The sequence below is a fragment of the Microtus ochrogaster genome, unplaced genomic scaffold (assembly GCF_000317375.1).
Source record: "Microtus ochrogaster isolate Prairie Vole_2 unplaced genomic scaffold, MicOch1.0 UNK81, whole genome shotgun sequence".
In the NCBI taxonomy this organism is placed as follows: Eukaryota; Metazoa; Chordata; class Mammalia; order Rodentia; family Cricetidae; genus Microtus; species Microtus ochrogaster.
This window is the reverse complement of record NW_004949179.1, coordinates 891709-903079: the sequence shown is the minus strand read 5'-3', so window position 1 is coordinate 903079 and position 11371 is coordinate 891709. Positions and strand designations below refer to the sequence as shown.

Below are 11371 nucleotides of genomic sequence, written 5' to 3'. Positions count from 1 at the left end.
AAGTTTTATTTATTTATTACATATACAATGTACTGCCTGAATGTATGTCTGCACGCCAGAAGAAGGCATCAGATCTTATTATAGATGGTTGTGAGCCACCATGTGGGTGCTGGGGATTGAACTCAGGACCTCTGGAAGAGTAGCTAGTGCTCTTAACCTCTGAGCCACCTCTCCAGCCCCTCCAGACAAGTCTTTTGATGGAGTTCCCAGTTCTAGATATGTCAAGGAGAAAGCAGATGCCCATGGGGGTGCAGCTAAAACTGTTGGTGGCAGTTCTCTCAGGTTGTCACACTTGGCATCAAGTGCCTTTACCTACGGAGTCATCTCCATGGCATTTCTTGGTTTGTTTGTGTATTTGTAGTATATGTGTGTGTGCCAGGTCAGAGGTCAGTGTCAAGTGTCCTCCTTTATCCCCTTACCTCTTTGGTGATTGTCTGGAGAGGGTTCGTTTTGTTTCGGACAGAGTCTGTCCCTGAGTCTGGGATCACTGTCTTCTTCCCCAGTGCTGTAGTTACAGGCATGCAGCTCTGTGCCTGGCTGGTTTTTCTGTGTTTTTAATATGGGCACTGGCCACCTAAACTCGTGCTTGTGTGGCAGGCATTTTTCTGACTGAGCCACCTTCAACCCCTCAGCTTTTGTTTTGTTTCAGTTTTTTTTTCAGGCAGTGTGGTGTAGCTCAGGCTGCCCTCACTCTGGATATGTAACTGAGGCTGACTTTGAATTCCTTATCCCCTTGCCCCCATCTCTGTGGTTTTGGGATAACAGGTATATGCCACCAAACTTACCTAGGTTTTTATCTTTTTGAGGTAAAACTTGTGTAACATAAAGTCTACCCTTCTCAGTAGACAGTGGCGTTTAGCGCATCCACAGAGAGATATACACGTATGTAGACCCCACCAGTCCCCTCCCCAGCCTGGCAGCCCTGCTTCCTCTCTTTGGAATTACCTGTCTGGACATTACACACTGATGGATTGTGTGAGGTGACAAAATTCCTATGCTCTCCTGCCCTCTCTCCTCCCCTCCCCTCCCTTCCCCTCTCTCCTCTCCCTCCTCTTTTTCCTTTCTTTCCTCCATCCCTTCCTCCTCTATCTCCCTTAGCAGGGACTTGCTGTATACCCCAGAACTGTCGTCTGTTTGCTTCTATTTCTAGTCTTGAGGTTTTTGTTTGTTTGTTTCATGATCAAATAATATTCTAGCATGTGGCTGGTCACCGTTTCAAGATCAAACGATATTCCAGTATGTGGCTGTCACCGTTTCACGATCAAACGATATTCCAGTATGTGGCTGGTCACCATTTTATTTGTATTGTCATCGCCTGGTGGACTTTGCTCATTTTTGTGTTGGTTGTCATTGTTTCTAACTGTCTCAGCTGAAAGTGGTACTGTCATGACACGTGTAATTTAACATTTAGGAAGGTTGGTTACTTCAAGTTTGAGGCCAGTCTGTGCTACATAGTGAATTTCAGGCTTGCCTGAACTCAGAGAGAGACACAAAAGGGAAGGGCAGGGAAATGTACCCGAGGGACTGCTCAGTGGTAGAGGGCATGCTTAGGATGCAGCAAGCCCAGGTTTCATACTGAGTAGCAAAACCAGAAGTGAACTAAACTAAGCTAACACCCGGAGTCTAGTAATTCATAAGTAAAGATGTTTGTCTGTCTCCATTCTGCAAGAGCTGGAGACAGCGCCTGCTCTGCTCTGTAGGGCTGTCTTGCAGTGTCTACCTACAGCATCGTTAGGGCAGGGCAGGGCAGGGCAGGAGAGCTGTGGGGACACTGTGCCAGACTCTGCCCGATACGCATTCCTTTTTAGAAGCTGGCCTGCCATGGAAGCACCATTGAGAACACTTTGGTTCTCCCGGCTGTGGCTGCAGGCTGTTCAGTCTTTTGCTGGATTGGAGCCTTTCATTGTAGACCAGTAGGGTGGTGCCATGCTGATGGGACTGTGTGCACAGTAGTGGGGTTCTGTGCAGAGTGATGGGACAGTGTTCATGTGGCACCTAGTGACTGGTGTGATTGGTGATTGTCCTCTCTCAGAGGGCCTTGTGGTTGGTCAGTGTCTGCTATGGGCAACTGTTTTCAGCCTGGCCACGTCCCTCCATGGAATCAGGTTTTTCTGGGGAGACAGTTTGAAATCCCCAGGAACAGGGACACTGGCCTTGACTATGTCACCATCTCTCGAACAGCTCTGCACCCTGTCAAGCCATGTCCTCACCTGCCTAAGAAGGCTGATGTCAGCTGGCTGTTGGGGTGACATCTGTGTTCCCTACCATGTCATGTTGACGCAGCTCAGGGCCTTGGACCCATACCTACCCCTTCCGTTATATAACTTGTCTGCTGTAACTTCTCTCTTGACTGCGGGAGGACAGCCTTGCTTCCCTTTCCTTGTCTCTCGGGAGCAACAAACCGTTCTGTTGCCTAGCGGAGTCTGTCATAATGTCTGAGTTGAAGCCCAGTGGACAGCACGGCCACCAAGCTGGTGGCAAGCAGAGAGGAGGCCAAAGCCTGGCCCAGGAAACAAAGAGTACTTGTTTTGAGAGACCTCCTTCCAGGTTGAGTCTCAGCCAGCCTCTCCTCGAGGGAACTGAGGTCTGAGCCACCAGGGCTGTAAAGACACGGATGTCACATGGCCATGAGAACTCTGCCACTTGGCCTCTGGCCTCATTTGGAGGACAGGAACATGGGAAGTGGTAGCCAGAATGCTTGTCATGGCTCAGTGAACCAGGCTTCTCTAAATGTTCTCTATGTTCCCACCAAGGCCAAGCCATCTAAGGAGGCTGGTTCTTCCCAATGCTAGGGAGACTCTGAGTCACTGTGGCCCCCACAGAGGGATAGCAGGCAAGGCATTGCCACTTTAGAAGCCAATACCCTTGGCCCTTTGGGGCCATGCAGGCATGGGAGGGACTAGGGTTGTCCACTCATAGGACATGCTGCCCATCCTGTCATCCTGCCTGCTGCTTCTCCACAGGCTCCTTGAGTGCCTGGGCATCATTCACCATGTTGTAGTCAGGTGGACCAGGAGTGAGGACCACCTGGGAGCACAGCCATTGTGTCCTGTAGGCTGGACTGGCTGGCCTTTGTGGTCATCACAGGGTAGGAGCTGTGCTGTAGACAGCCACACAGGACACATGCAGCTTGGACTATGGCGGGCTGGGAGCACCAGGAATAACCTCCTTGTCATTGGCATGGTTACTGGAAAGATTGGCTTGAGGTTTTTTATTTTGCTTTTTTTTTTTTTCTTTTTAAAAGAGGGTCTCACTATGTAGCCCTGATTGTCCTGGAACTCTCCATGTAGACCAAACTGACTTCAAACTCAGAGATCCACCTGCTTCCCAAGTGCTGGGAGTAAAGGTGTGTACTACTATGCCTAACCTGAGAAAGATTTTGTTAGTGCGGCCAGTGCCCTGTTGGCATGAAGCCCTGACAGTTTGCTGGCCCCTTCTTTACCTGGGTCATTTTTTTTTTCACCAGAGCATAGGGATAGGGGAGCCCCGGGACTGTGGAGCCCTGAGGTAGGGATGGTGACATTGGGAAACTCCTCTCAGCACCGATGGCTTCTCAGTTTAACTGACGCCTAACCCGCTAAGGGTATCCCTGGGTATCTCTGACCTCCTGTAGACCAGGTGTAAGCAGCGGAGAAAGAGACAGTCAGAGCAGTGCCCACTCAGAACCTGCTGTTTTTGAAGGCCTCTGGGCCTGGGACAGAGTGGGCTTGGGAGCCACTAATGTGTGGCACTGGGCACTAATGCACTGAGCAGGGTGTGGGCCATAGGCTCCCAGGTTTCCACAAAGTCAGGGGCTAGGAGTTGGAAGATGAAGATATGCCTTCAGGATGTGTGGGAGGCTGAGACTCTGACCTGGAGCAGCTGTGCCATCTCCAAGGGTCTCATAGACAGAGGTGGCATGGGGCCTGGGCTCATAATCTTGGCTTTTCCAGAAAAGCCCCTGGGCTCTCTCTGCTCAGTGAACTTGGGGAGGCAGAGACTTCTTCCAGCCCTAAGACTGCCATTCCATGCAAAAGAAGTTAGCAGCTACCCTAGGGAGAGCCCCAGCCATTGAGTCTTCGCTGCCCACCGCCCTGCCCAAACCCTTGGCCTGGTTATAAATTATCGTCTCTAACTTGGGCCAGAAGAACCTTTCTAGGATCACACGCTTGCCTGGTGCCGCTGAGCCTCCCAGCTTCTCACAGCAGAGCCTCTTCCTGCCCTTAGCTGCTGATGGCCTCTGTATCCCTAAACTGCCCAATCATGTTTTATGTCTTCTAGGGCATGTGCACCTGCAACCAGGACCTTGGCAGTGTGTCAGTGGGCCGAGAGGCATCATCCTTTATTTGGAAATAGGGTCTAGGGAATCAACAGGGAGAGCAGCCCTGCACAGCCTTCTCTTAGCTGGAAGTGAAGGCAGCCGAGCAGTCCAGCTGCCTGCAGTGGAGGTGGGGGCCTTGGAGTCCCCAGGCGGAGGACCCCCCTGCTCTGGTAGCTGCTGTGCAGCTGTGCAGACTGGCTCTCTTTAACACTTGTTAACCCTGGACTGGCCCTTTCTACACCGCCCTTCCCAGCACTGCTTCCCGTGTCCTGTGCATCCCCATTCATGCTCAGCTGCTTAGGGCTGGGCGTCCACTGTGTCCAGGAGCAGCCAGAGCTTTAACTTCTCCTGCAGGGTAAGTACTTTTGGAATTGAGCTCTCTCAGCCTGCAGGGTGCGACCTTCCAGCTTTTAAAGGGCCTAGTGGAGGTGGGGGGTTCACTCAAGGATGAGGCTGAAGATGTTTTCTGACACCACAGCCATGAAATTCCACAGGGGTCAAAGCCAGGAACCGGGCGGGGTGTCTGGCCTGGATATCCGGAGCCTGCTCTCCAAGGGACGGGAGAATTTGAGCCCAGCTTGAAAGCAGAGAGCAAGAGCGGAGATGTGGAATCTCCTGGAATCTTCCATTACCCCAGTGGTCAGAACTGGGCTGGGTGGGGTAGCTGTCAGGTGACAGGCATCTAAAGAGCCACTAAGGCCCTCAAGCAGCTTCTCCACCCGCCTCAGCAGCCGCTGTGTGCTGCATTGTGGGAAAACTGCTGGTCACGCTCTGTCTCCTGTCTATATCCCTCTTCATGTGCCAATGTCCCCATGTGTGTGGTAGATGATGTCCCTGGTCCACAGGAATCACTGCATAGATTCTACCTACCCCTTGTTCATCGCCTTCAACACTCCAGGAGGATGTGGGTCAGTGTTGCCAGCCTGTCGGGATTTATGCAGCTTCTTGGTGACCTGAGTGGAGCAAGCTGTCCTGGCAAAGCTGCTGCCCACTTGCCATCAGCTTGGCCTCCTAGCATAGACAAGAGGACACTGGTGCTGGCTGTTTGCAGCCTACTTCAGGGTTCAGTAAGACAGAGGAATCTAGTAGACAGCGATGGAACAAGGCACCTGACAGGACCTGTCCCAAGGCGACCCTCTTGGTCAGCAGGACGGCTCAGCACTCAGTGGGCCTTGCTGTTGTGCTCTGCCCAGGATCCTCACATGCATGCCGTGACACATGTCTGTGCACACCCTTGAGGAATCTCAGAGAAACTGTTCCCTCTGCGACCCCTCCAACCTTGCAACTCTGCAGGGGAAAGAGAACTTCCTTCTGGAGGTACCAGAAATTCCAGGTAATGCCAGGCAGTGGTGGCATGCACCTTTAATCCTAGCACTCAGGAAGCAGAGGCAGGCTGATCTCTGAGTTCAAGGCCAGCCTGGTCTGCAGAACAGAGTTCCGGAACATCCAGGGCTACAGTGACACCTTGTCTTGGGGCAAAAAAGAAAGGAAGGAGGAATCCAGCCATCCTAGGAAGGTTCTGATTGGCTCAGGCGGACCACTCCCTCATCTCATCAGTCACAGTGGTCAGGGTTCCAGGACACTTTTGTTGGCCAGGCAAGGAGTAAGTCTGCCTGATCCTCTTGGGCAGAGGAGAGTGGGCTGGGGTCCCCACCACAGGAAAGTGTAGGAGAGGAGGTTGAGTGGGAAAGAGCTGATTTAGACATCTATCTGCAAAATGGAGAGATTGGCTGCTGGATTGTAGTCAGGTCCTGGGCTGAGCTGCCAGGCTGGTTCTGGCCTGAGTGGCCTGGTGCCTCATCTCTGCTGCCAAGGGTAACCAGCTTGTTGGTGTCTTCCACCCCAGATGGGGTAGTGGGAGAGGGTTCCAGGGACTGGCCCTTGGCAAGGCACTTCTCTGAACTATGAGGGGCGAGACTGACTACATATGGAGATGGAGTAGCAGGGCTCGCTGTAAGCAGCTGCAGGTAGGGGAGCTGACCATCTGCTAATGTGTGAGGGTGTTAAGGCCATGCTTAGAAACGGGTACACAGAGGAGTGCTTACTACCTAGGCACTTGTTCACCAACCTTCCAACCCACCCACCCACCCACCCATCTGCCTTGCCACCCACTGTCCAAGAGGCTAACATTGCCCAGCTCCTTCACTGTGGGGTGGACATCAGCCAGGCTAGGAGCAGACAGATGAAGCTCTGCAGGGAGCAGGTGATTGACAGGCTCTTCCCTCGTCTGCAGAGGCCTCCATTCCTCATGAGGTGATGGAGTGCCTAGTGGGGGTCCATTGCATTTCTCCCTCTGGGGTGAAGTTGGGTGCTCTGCCCCCTCTGGCTCCGGAGCTTTGCCCCAACTCAACCTGGCTGTGGGGAGTGGGCCAGCTCTGGAACCTGGAACCTCCCAGCTGCATCTCAGTGACTTTCTGCACCTGCCTGTCAGGCTGTGGGAGCTAGGACCTGAACTGGTGAGGGGTCCTTGTGTTGGCTGTGTGAGTCTCTCTGTGCCTCAGAGTGTTCCCGGACTGTGAGTGAGCCAGTCAGGACTACACGTCCCACTCTGCCTCCCGAGTGTGTCCCTGTGTGGAGGGCATTCTTAAGGTGACACCAAGTATTGTGATCCAGCTGTGGGTCCAGATAACAAGCTGTGGACAGAGGACTTGACACTGCTCAGGAAGATGGAAGGCCAATACCGCATATCTTCCTCGGGCCGCTTTCTAAAGCACAACCCCTCCTTGCTGAGTTTGGCAAATGTGGGGCATGTCCTCCCTCTGGCACTCCATTCCTGGAGTCCCTGCCCCACTTGTTTCCCAGGAGGCAGGGGCTCTGGCTCGCCCTGCTATATGGTTGAACTGGCGCTGGGCAGGGCCACTGGGAACAGCACCCTTCATTCCCAGAAGTCCTTGGGGTCTGGTGCTGGTTCTTCAAGGAAGTGCCTCCCAGTCCAGGACACACTCCCGCCTTGCCTGAGCCCTTGCAGTCCTCAGGCGCAGCCCAGACACAATCTTCAGCGGGAAAGATGCTTGGTGAGCCTGACGTCCCCATGTTCAGCTGGCCTTTTAAGGGACTTCTGTCGCCCCTCCCAAGTTCTGGCTTTCTTTTCTCATATGCCATCCTGGAGCAAGCCTACCCCTCCGCCCCGCTAGAGGTGAGCCCAAAAGAAAAGGGCTGCCACTGCAGGAAGAGGGAGCAGGCTGTGGGCCAGGAGCCATGGCGTCCCAGGGGAGGACTTGCTGGCATGAGTGAGAGTGGGGGCCACTGACTTGCGTGTCTGGTGCCAGAGCACAGTGAGTCGATCCTGTAGCTGGAACATTGGGTAGCTATGGCAGCAGGATGGGGTGGGTGTGCTGGACCCCACAGAGCTCTACACCCTCTGTCTTGGTAGTTGGGGCAAGAGCCACTGGAATGTTGGTGACAGAATGCTGTGTGGACATGAAGATGGTGTACTGAAAACTAGGAGACGTCCGTATACCTCAGTTTCCATTCATTCATTCGTTTATTTGAGCCAGGGTTTCTCTGTAGCCTTGGCTGTCCTGGAATGCACTCTGTAGACCAGGCTGGTCTTGAACTCACAGAGATCTGCCTTCTTGTGTCTCCTGAGTGCTGGGATTAAAGGCGAGCGCCACCACTGCCCAGCAGTTTCCCTTTTTTTAAAGGAAGGACATTTGCTAGCTCATGGGATCACAGGGCCCTGGGGAAGCCTAGCACCAGCTCTGTGCAAAGGTCTGAGGATGGCTGGACAGGGCGAGAGGTTCCACAGAGCCTGAACCCAGGCTCCCCTCATTCAAGATTCTGATGTCCCCAGTGCTTACAAGCCACTGTGTTCATCCCTGCCCATCCAGGTTCTCTGGGGATGGTCTTGAAGATGCTCCAGGGCCCTGTTGCTGGTTTGTGGTGGCCAGCCTGACATTACACTGTTCCCTGAAGCTCTGTCCCCCACTCATGTTTGGAAGACCAAGGGTGGGGCAGCAGTGTGCGGCCGGCGCATGAGCCAGCCAGCCGTGTCTGCTCCAGTGAGCCACATGGACAATAAAAGTGAAATTGGCTTTGAAAGTAGAAGTGGCCGGGCTGGGGGAGCAGGGACCGGCGTCAGAACAGGGTGTGTGAGGCGGCGGGCTGCACTCTGCGGGGGTGGGAAAGGATTTTACTAAACCCCAAAGAAATGTTTCCATGAAATTCCTTCTTGTTCTTGACTGTTTCTGGATGTTCTGAAAATGATTCTGGGGTTTGGAAAACTGGTCTCAGGGACAAGGCCATGTCCCCTGCCAGCTTCCAGCTCTCAATGCTCTTGTAGGTTCCAGTCACTAGGGTGGCTTGCCACAGTTGGTGTGGCAGGGCTTGTGGGTCACTTCCTCTAGCTGCCTGCTCTGACTCACTATCCCTAGAACAGGATTGGAGGTGAGAACCCTTGCAGAGTAGGGTTCCCACACCTGGGTCCCCAAACAGGTAGTTTTCTCAGGGCCATGCACCTATTCAGGGCTGTGCACACTCTGGATGGCCTGGGTGTGAGCCTGTGTGCAGCACAGGCTTGCACTCTGCCTGGGTGCCTTCGGCAGTCAGTAGTGGAGGGAACATGGAGGCAGGGGGATGGCGGGATGGCTGGGGCTGGGCCAGGCCTGAGATGGAATGTGAGGCTACTCTGAGGTGCAGCCAGGGTGGGTGGTGAGTGGCCTCTAGAGACTGTCCGGTCCAGGGCTGCTGACGCACTGGCTCTGATGACTCATGGGCCGACTACCATGACTCGAGTGGCTGTCTGGAGATTCAGAGTGGCTCAGGGGGCCCCACCATGCGGCTGCCCACTGTCTAGAATTGTTCTGAGTAATGGGTCGTCCCTCCTCCCAGAGCTGGCCCTGGTGCTGGCAGAGGTGACATTAGTCATCCCTGCTCTGGCTGAGCTATACTTTTGTGCACAAAGAGGGCTGGGAGTACCACAGGGCAGCTCAGCCAGGAGGGACATAGTAGTCATGGCAGGGACTTGCTAATGCCTGGGGACCAGCTGCAGAGACCAGAAGACCAGAGGTGCCACTAGCCATGTCTGCTGCCTCTGCTTTTGAGGTTCATGCCCATCCGTTTCCTCGGGGGACCTAGACTCTGATCACCTCTCTGGGTTCCCATTTAAAAAAATTAATTACATTAATTTTCTCCTCCTCCTGCCTCTGTGTGTGCGTGTGCACACCTTACATTGTGTACTTGCAGAAGTCAGAGGACAGTCTGTCCTATGAGGAGCCTAGGGACTGTCAGCTTGTCAGGGTTGGTGGCAAGCAATGTCACCTGCAGAGTCATCTCAACTCTGGGTCCCACCTTTGTTTTCAAGGAAGGTGACAACAGAGGACTCAGGAGAGGAGGCACTGGGCCTTCCTTCCCCACCCAGGCCATTCTCACCAGTGAGAATATGGGCTGGCTCACACCAGCTATGCCCTGAGCACCTTCCCGCCCTACGCCTATATCCTCAAGGCAGGCAACCAACCATCTTTGAAGAAGAATGGGTCCACGTTACACACACAGGCTCTAGGCTTCCCAGTTTTAAAAAACCTTTTATTTAATCTTTTGTTTTGTTTTTTGTTTTTCGAGACAGGGTTTTTCTGTGTAACAGCTTTAGCTGTTTTGGAACTCACTGTATAGATCGGGCTACTCACAGAGATCCATTTGCCTCTGCCTTCCAAGTGCTGGGATTAAAAGCGTGCACTACAACCACCTGGCTCTTTAAAAAAAATAAGTTATCTTTGATAATTTCATACATGTTGTGATCTTGTGCATCCCCCAATTTTCCCATCCCCTCCCGCCTTATGTGTATGCACATTTGCGTCTAGTTACTGGAGCCCGCTGGTGAGCTGTTGGCCCCAGTGGCTCCTGAGTGCAGTCACCATGCTATGTGCAGGGACAGCCCTTCAGTCCTCCTCCCATCCTCTGCTCTCACATTTTCTCTGCCCCACCCCCTTCCACAATGTTCCCTAAGTCTAGAGAGTGTGGGGTGTAGATGTCCTGTCTATGGCTGAGCACCCAGTTTCTTGTTCTCTGTACTTTGACTGAGCCTCTGCATTAACTGCTGCCCAGCTTTGTGGCCATGGCCGAGCAGTGCTAATCTCAGAGCAGAGACAGAAGCCATTCTGAAGGCAGTGACAGCATATCTATTTACCAGGACGACTGTGGCAGTCCCCGCCTGTGTTGCCAGTCAGGGCTGTGCTCAGTCCTGTGACTATCACGCCCCTAGTGCACGGTCCAGCCCTGGGTGAGAAGGATGTCGACACTTTGGGCACCGTGGAGCTAGGCTCCTGCCTTGTTAGTCCTCACAGAGTGCACGGTGACAGCTGCACACACCACATGCAGATCTCACTAGGCGTGGTGTTGTGTGGAGATGACGAAAAGTAGGTTAGGGGTTCCACATAGATGCATCATGACGTAGGAACTTAAGTATGTGAGTTTTGTTGTCTGTGGGGTTGCAGGTTCCATTTGTTTCATTTGTCACAGGTTCTAAGTGACATCCCTTTGTAGGTGGGAAGGCTCAGTGTGGCCCTGTTTAGGCCTGAGCTCCTGCGGGCACCCAGTGCCCTCTCAGGGCACCACTTCCTTTCCTGTTAGCCCTCGGCTCCCAACCTCTGCTTCATCCTTTATTTGCTCATTCATTTATTTTTTATTTTTTAAAAATTTATTTATTATTTATTCAGTGTTCGGTCTGCAGGCCAGAAGAGGGAACCAGATCAAATTACAGATGACTGTGAGCCACCATGTGGCTGCTGGGAATTGAACTCAGGACCTCTGGAAGAGCGGTCAGTGCTCTTAACCTCGGAGCCATCTCTCCAGCCCCACTTATTCATTTATTTATTGATGGATATATATGTGTTTGGCATGCCTGAAAGTCTGTGTACATGTGTTCAGTGCCTGTGAAGTCCAGAGGAGGGTGTCAGATCCCCAGGAACTGGAGTTACAGATGGTTGTGAACCTCTGTGTGGTGCTGGGAACAGAACCTGTGTCTTCTGCAAGAGCAGCAGCCATTGCTGTTAGCCACTGAGCAATCCCTCCAACCCCTGCATTTTATTTTATTATTTATTTATTTATTTATTTATTTTTTTTTTTTGGGTTTTC

General features: G+C 52.8%; 1 protein-coding gene across 3 annotated transcripts in view; it reads left to right on the top strand.

Moving 5' to 3' along the window:
- Nucleotides 1-11371, top strand: part of Klhl26 (kelch like family member 26) — a 25311-nt gene that overhangs the window by 5714 nt on the left and 8226 nt on the right. The window contains exon 1 of one of the 3 annotated variants that reach the window (XM_026777757.1): nt 4559-4655. The exons of the other annotated variants lie outside the window; for them this stretch is intronic. The gene's annotated coding sequence lies outside the window, so the exon portion shown is untranslated. Of the gene's footprint in view, nt 1-4558; nt 4656-11371 lie in introns of those variants that run through there. 3 annotated transcript variants of the gene reach the window in all.